This window comes from Herpailurus yagouaroundi, unplaced genomic scaffold, assembly GCF_014898765.1.
Source record: "Herpailurus yagouaroundi ecotype Mexico unplaced genomic scaffold, PumYag 428, whole genome shotgun sequence".
Classification (NCBI taxonomy): Eukaryota; Metazoa; Chordata; class Mammalia; order Carnivora; family Felidae; genus Herpailurus; species Herpailurus yagouaroundi.
In genome coordinates, this window is record NW_024412645.1 from 2,660,462 (window position 1) to 2,667,297 (window position 6,836).

Sequence of the window (6,836 nt, forward strand, 5' to 3'; positions counted from 1 at the left end):
GGGAGGCGGGCGCGGGGCGGGGGCGCGCGTTCCCGGCCTCGCCCGGCCCCTCGGCGCGGCCCCCCGCCCCCTGCGCAGCCGTTGCCAACCCGGAAGGAGCCCCGGGGGGTCGGGCGCCCCCGCCGGGAGGCCCGCCAGGTGCCCACCTGAGCCTGGCGCCTTTCGCCGCGTGGCCCTTTTGGGACCAGGCTGCCAGTTCGGAGGTGCACTCTCACGTGCTGCAGACCCGGGACCTGTGGCCGGGGCCACCATCTCAGACGCAGCCCGGACCCAACCAGAGCCGCCACGCCTGGACTAGCGATGCCAGGGCCCTCATCCCTTCCCAACATGTGTGAGAGATCTAGTTCCCAAGGCACGCGGGATCCATCCATCCATGCAACAAAGGCTTCCTGAGCAGTGAGCACCACTGTGTGCAGGGCACCTGGCCTCCACTTCACATCCTGTCTCTGTTTATTCCTCCAACCACTCTGGGCAAGGTGGGCATGATTATTCCTATTATACAGAGAAGAAACCTGAGGCCCAGGTCCTTGTAGCCGCTCCTGCAAGGAGAAGACCTGAGCTGGTCATAAGATCAGTGTCTTCTTTTACTGTCATCTTACAGATCAAGAAACTGAGGCACAGAGAGGGGCTGTCAGTGGTTGGAAGAGCCAGGATTTGAACCCATATCTTCTGACTTCAGAGGGGTCAGCTCCCCCCCCTTTTTTCTAATGTTTATTCGTTTATTTTGAGAGAGAGGACGTGCAAGCAGGGAGAGGCAGAGAGACAGAGAGAATCCCAAGCAGGCTCCACGCTTGTTTGCACAGGGAGCGTGATACAGGGCCCAATCCCAGGTACCGTGAGATCATGGCCTGAGCCAAAATCCTAAGTCCGATGCTTGATGGGCTGAGCCACCCAAGGAAGGGATTACCTCCTAAGCACAATTAGGGAAGAGAGCAGACAGCATATTGGTCTGGACCTCAGTTTCCTCATCTGTAACAAGGTAAGGATTGGCTTAGAGTATCTGAAGTACGTGGATAAACTTCTGGGGAGAGGGCTGTGAATCCCTCAAAGGTGTATGCAAGTGTGTGTTTGTGTGTGTGTGTGCACGATGGATGAATGTGTATGTGTATGATGATGCTTGTGATGCATGTGTGTGATATGTGTGTGTGCAGGTGTGATAGGTGTGTGTGTTTATGGGGAGGAACCACAGCTGTCATCAGAGGGGACCCCTCCAGAACCTCAGGACAGTCTCAACTCCCTCTTCTTCCTGGATTGACATGCGGCAGGCAGTCCTGGGCTGGGGAGCCCCCTGCCCAGCTTGGCAGTGCACCAGGGGCCTGCTTCTCAGGATCCTGCTGTGGCTTGTCCAGACCCAAACCTAGGATCTCTGCTAGAAACATTCCAGCAGGAAGGATCTGCCAGCCCCTAACTCTGATTCCCAGGGACTGTCTCTCCTGGACTCACCAGGGCTGGGCCAGCACCGGGTCCTGGGCCTAAGTCAGGATGGGGGAGGGTATGCCAATACCCGCGAGGGGGCAAGTAGTGAGAGCCAGGTTCAAACCTTGCCTCTGCTGCCTTTGCCCAAGTGAGCTTGGGCAAGTCCTGCCCCTCTCCAGCCTCAGTTTCTCTGTGTAAGGACATCTGCACGTTCACTATGTGGGTGTGACCATGAGATGTCTGGCCCTGCCCTGGCATCCACCGTCCCTTGCTTCATATGGTCCCCCAAGCATGCACCACTTCCTCCAAAGACATCGTCATAGTGCCAACTTTGCCTCCTTGGGGAGCTGCCTCCCTCCCTTCCATGTGCCATTTGGGGCCACCTACTTTATACCATCTGTCTGACCTCCCAAAATGCAGCTTTGCACCTCTGTGGTTAGCCCTTGTTTTGACACAACTAGATCAGTGACTTCATCCCCTGGATGACTGGTCACTTCCAAGGGGCCATCTCATGAGAGGATCCCAGACCCATCAAATCCTGGTTAAACGACTGGGATAAAAAACCGTCTCCCCAAAGGGCACTTCATTTTATCTATCTATCTATCTATCTATCTATCTATCTATCAGGTTGAGAGAGAGAGAGAGAGAGAGTGAGCTGGGGGCAGGGGCAGAAGGGGAGAGAGAGAAAATCTTAAACAGCATGGAGCCTGATGAGGGACTCGATCCCATGACCTTGGGATCATGACCTGAGCCGAAATCAGGAGTCGGACACTCAACCGACTCAGCCACCCAGGCACCCCCACAAAGGGCACTTTGAAGGGCATGCATCTCTTGAGGAAGGAGAAGTGCCAGGCAGGGGCTTCTGTCCTGCAGAGTGCCTGGAAGGGGCTGCAAGATGTCCGAGACCCCCTCTGGGGCCACAGAAAAGAGGAGGCACTGCCAGGTCTATGTGCAACGTGTCCAAGATGCTCCTGTGATTACTGGCACACACATTCCTTTGTCAATGCCACCAAACTTGTGGGAGCTTCAGGCTACTGCGGAATTTTTCCAGCAGGCGAACCCTGTCAAAAAAGGGACCTCTCAGCCAGGGACACTCTCAGTAATAGGTGTTATCGACATTTGGACATCAGAAGGGGTCCTTGTCCTTGCTGAGACTGGGATCTCCTGGGATCTCCTATAACTACAGCCACACCTTGTGGTAGTGCAGCCTGCTGGTTACTGCATGGTCTCAGTTTCCCAAAAACCTAGGTGTCAATTCCAGAGCAAGCTCTGGGAGCTGTGTGACCTAGGACAAGTCACCTCCCCTCTCTGAGTCTCATTTCCTTGCCTGAAAGAACAAGCCGTAGGACCTTTTAAAGATCCCTCTGGCTCAGGAGTGTGCTTCTGGGGAAGTGTGAAAGCTCTGAGTCTCCGTGTGGTGGTCCTGGCGCACAGCCTGAAGCCCCCTTTTAAGCACACACTTTCCTGGTAAATGTCATCCTGTTTTCTGGTCCTCTTTCCTCCCTAAGCAGGAAGGGCAGGAAATGCTGCGGGGACCTGGGTCTTGGTCAACTGAGGTTTCAGTGTTTGCTGAGGCAGAGAGGAGAGGGGCCGCTGGCTCCAGCTCTCAGGGAGTGGGGGCTGTCCCTGTGGGCGGGGCCTCCTCCCTCGGGGCCTGGTCCTATCTACTGCCAAGACCCGAGACCGCAACGGCCAGTAAGACAGCAGCTTCCGTTCCCCAGAGCTGACCCTGTGCCAGGTGCTGTGCTAAGCATTTTGCTTGCATTGTCTCCTGCCCTCCTCTCCGTCCCCAGAGAGGCCGCTTTATCATCCCCCCAGGTGTGGGGCTCGCCCGAGGCCCGGCTGGTGAGTGATGGGTGCCGATCTACCCACCAGGCCACACTGGCGCCCTTTGGCCGAGCCCCACAGTGGGGCTGCTTTAGGGAAAAAGAGAACTTGGCTCAGATTTAGGCTCCCGTCTGGGAGCCGATGAGGTGAGAGAAAACACATGGGCACACGCACGTGTGTGTCGGCCACACAGGCACACGGACTCAGACACACATGTCCACACACACACACACACACACACGCACACACATCCTCCTGGAGCAGGCCGTGGGGTCTGGGGAAACACAGCCCTTCTGCTGTGGATTCACTGACATGTCCACCAGGCCTAGTCCAAACAGGAAATAGTGTTCTCATAGCAAACAAACCTGGGTCGCAGCCTCCCTTCCTTATGAACTCCCACTGGAGCCTGGGCTAAGGGCCTTTCCCCTGCCTATGTCCCACAGGACAGCCTCCCTGGCTCAGGGGCGCCGTCATTATCGGCCTTGTTTGCGTACCAGCTTGTGTGAGCCCAGGAGCCCCACCTCATCTGTCCATATCACCCCAATTCTATCGGTGAGGAAGCAGCTCAAGTGGGCTGGGGGCCCAGGGGTGCCCACAGAACCATGGCAGCAGCCCCCAGGGCCCCAGGCCTAATGGCCCAGGCAGTGCCTGGATGTTATGAAAGGGAGGGGGCTGCGTAAATGTCAGTGGCCTTCAAAGCTTCTGCCCAGACAAAGGGCAGGCCGGAGGGCTAGGCCTTCCCCAAGCGTTTCCAGGTTGGGGAACAATGCCCGCTTTCTGTGCCTTTGATCTGGAGGCCTGGCCCTGTTGCCCCTCAGTCCCAGAGCAGGGGACACCCCGCTGGGCCAGGGCGGGGGTGCTGGGGGCCTCCCGAGAGCCTGCAGCTGCCTGGACAAATTATTTATGCTCCATGGAGCTGCCTTCTACCCAGCTCATTCCTTCCTCACAGAGCTGGGTCTGAGTCTGGAAGAGAAAGGTAGGAAGGAAGCTGTCAGAAAATCATAAATTAGGGCTGCAAGAGGGACTTCTGCCCTCCTCAGGAATCCTTGGGAGGAGAGGCCTGCACCTTAGGGAGTAAGAGGAAGACAACAGAGTGCTAAGACAGGGCACAAACTAGCATGGCAGGCAGGACAAGGGACCTGGATTTGGAGTCAGGAGTCCTGGATGTTCTGTGTGATCCACAGCGGGTCCCTTCTCTGTGGGCCTCAGTTTCCCATCTGGAAAGTGGGGGTGATGACAAGACTTGGGGGCTCTCCTGTGACTGTGCTTTGTGAACTATGAAGGGATAGACAAATAAGAGGCCTTCTGCTTAACAACTTTTTGTTCCACCTCCCATCCTCTGTTACCTTCCCCCAAATCCCCTCCTTTCGGCCTTCCATCTCTGTCCCATCTGCCTTCTGTGGGGTCCTTTATTCTGCTTCTCTTTTTACACCTGTCCTCCTGCAAAAATGGGTTAATGGGGTCTCCTTCGGCAGCGTCCACCTAGCTGGGGGACAGAGAGAGGAGCTGTTGGCTCACTTGCACTAGCATGTCAATGACTAATATGTTGAATGTTAAATGTTGGAGGGCAGTTAACAGAGATTCTTCCTCATTTAAGCCCTGAATCACTGGTGGTGGAACCTCGAGGCTGATAAGGGGGATATTTGGTGACCAATGGTCTAGGAACAAAGGTCTGCCAAGTGAGAGGGCCTTCTGTGTGCTAAGGTGTCTATCTCCCAGCTCCAGTGAAATGAAGCCCACCCCCTGCTGGATGCATTTGGGGTGCTGGCCATAAGTCCCTGGGGTTATATGGATCTGGCAGGCAAGAAGGGCAAGCAAGAGGAGCGACTCAGAACAGAGACCCTGGGCTCCTGCCAGTCCCGGGTGGTGCCTGCTGGGCCATGAGCACGTGACGCCCTTAAGATGAATCGTTTCTGCCTCTGAGGAAGTGATTCTGAGGGGGAAGAGAAGAACAAGAGGAAGGGGAAAGAGCCAGAGAGAGGTACTCAGAGCGAGAAAGGGCCAGCAAGCCGAGACAGAGGAAGACAAATAAACTAGAGAGATGGAGAAAGTAAATGGATGGAAAGACAGAAGAAGAGACAGGGAGAAGGGTCCTTTGGGCAGAGGACCTCAGGTCCTTCCAGAGCCGGGCAGAGCGGGCAGAACCAGGGTGCCAGCCCAGCACCACTCCTGAGCCTTGCCCCTTTCTCTGCACCCCATGGGCTCTGGCCTCCCTCAGAACCACACCCCTATGCCTCAAGGGTGGGGAGCCAGTCTCCCACCCATGCCTGGCACTGGCTGACCTGGGCTGGTATAAATTGTGTAACAGAGTCTCTGAGCCTAAAAGAATTGGATCCCTAGCTTCCTGCTTGGCCTGGAGAGTCTTAAGTGGATGGACAGCCATATGGGGGTATGTGTGTCCCTTGAGCACCTGGACTCCAGGCTCTTCTCGCCCTGCCCTCTGGTCCGGCCCTGTGGCACTGAGCCTGGATCCCATCTCCATCTACCCACCCCTTGGCTTTGTCCCCTCTAGCCTCCCCGCTTCACAGGATATGGCCTCAGTCTCCTTGGTGGCCTTACGTCCTCTCTGACCCTTCCAGTTCTTCGGGATCTTTCCAAAGGCAAATGAAGCCAATTCACCCTGTGAGGAATACTTTAGCCTCTCTGCGGCCCTCAGGTTGAGAACTGAATATGGTCCAGCCTGCTCATCTTCCCTCTGCCCCTGACCCTGGGACATCAAATGTGTCTCAGTTCTCCTGACCACTCTGTGCTCTGCAGCTGGCCATATAGCTTTCCTATCCTGTCCCCTCTGCCTGCCAATGCTCACTCATCCTTCAGTCTAGCTCAGCTATCACCCCCTTTGCCTCTTGGAAGATGTCCTAGAATGATACCCCCCAAGACTGGGTCATGTGTCCACTGGGCTTCCCCACTCACAGCATTCTGTATTGGAGCCACCTGTTGATTTGTCTGGTTCTCTTGGTAGATCGTAAATAGGCATAGATGCTGGGACTGTTTTGTAATTTTTTCTAAGAATTCCAGGAAAGATACATACCCTAGGCATCATCAAAGATACATTTGGGTACAGAAAAAAGTAACGTGATTAGCTATAGGAAAATTTGCAAAGTATCAGTCAGATAAAAAGGTTGATTCCCTCCATATATAAAGAGCCCTTACAAATCAATGACACCAATGGCCCAATAGAGAAATGAACAAAAGGCATGAACAGACAATGTGGAATGAAAAGGCATTCACCTTCACTCAAAAGAGAAGCAATGCAAATGAAAACTACAATAAGATAGCACCCTCCAAAATGAATGCTAAGGATTTAAACCATTTTTGATAAAATGGGTTGGCAAGGGTGTGGGAAAAATGTCACTTCACATATGCCCGCTTTGAAGTGCCGTTTGTAATACGTAGTGAAAGGTAAAATGTATACTCCTTCGACCTAGCAATTCCACACCGAGCAAGTCTCTTACACATATGTTTGCAAAGAACACAAGGAAATCAGCTGCAGCACTATTTGTGTGGAAGTAAGAGACTAGAAACAACCTAAGCGCCCATTGCAGGAGACGGGTAAATTAAAGTGCACGCATCAGTGGAATGCTACGTTGCCG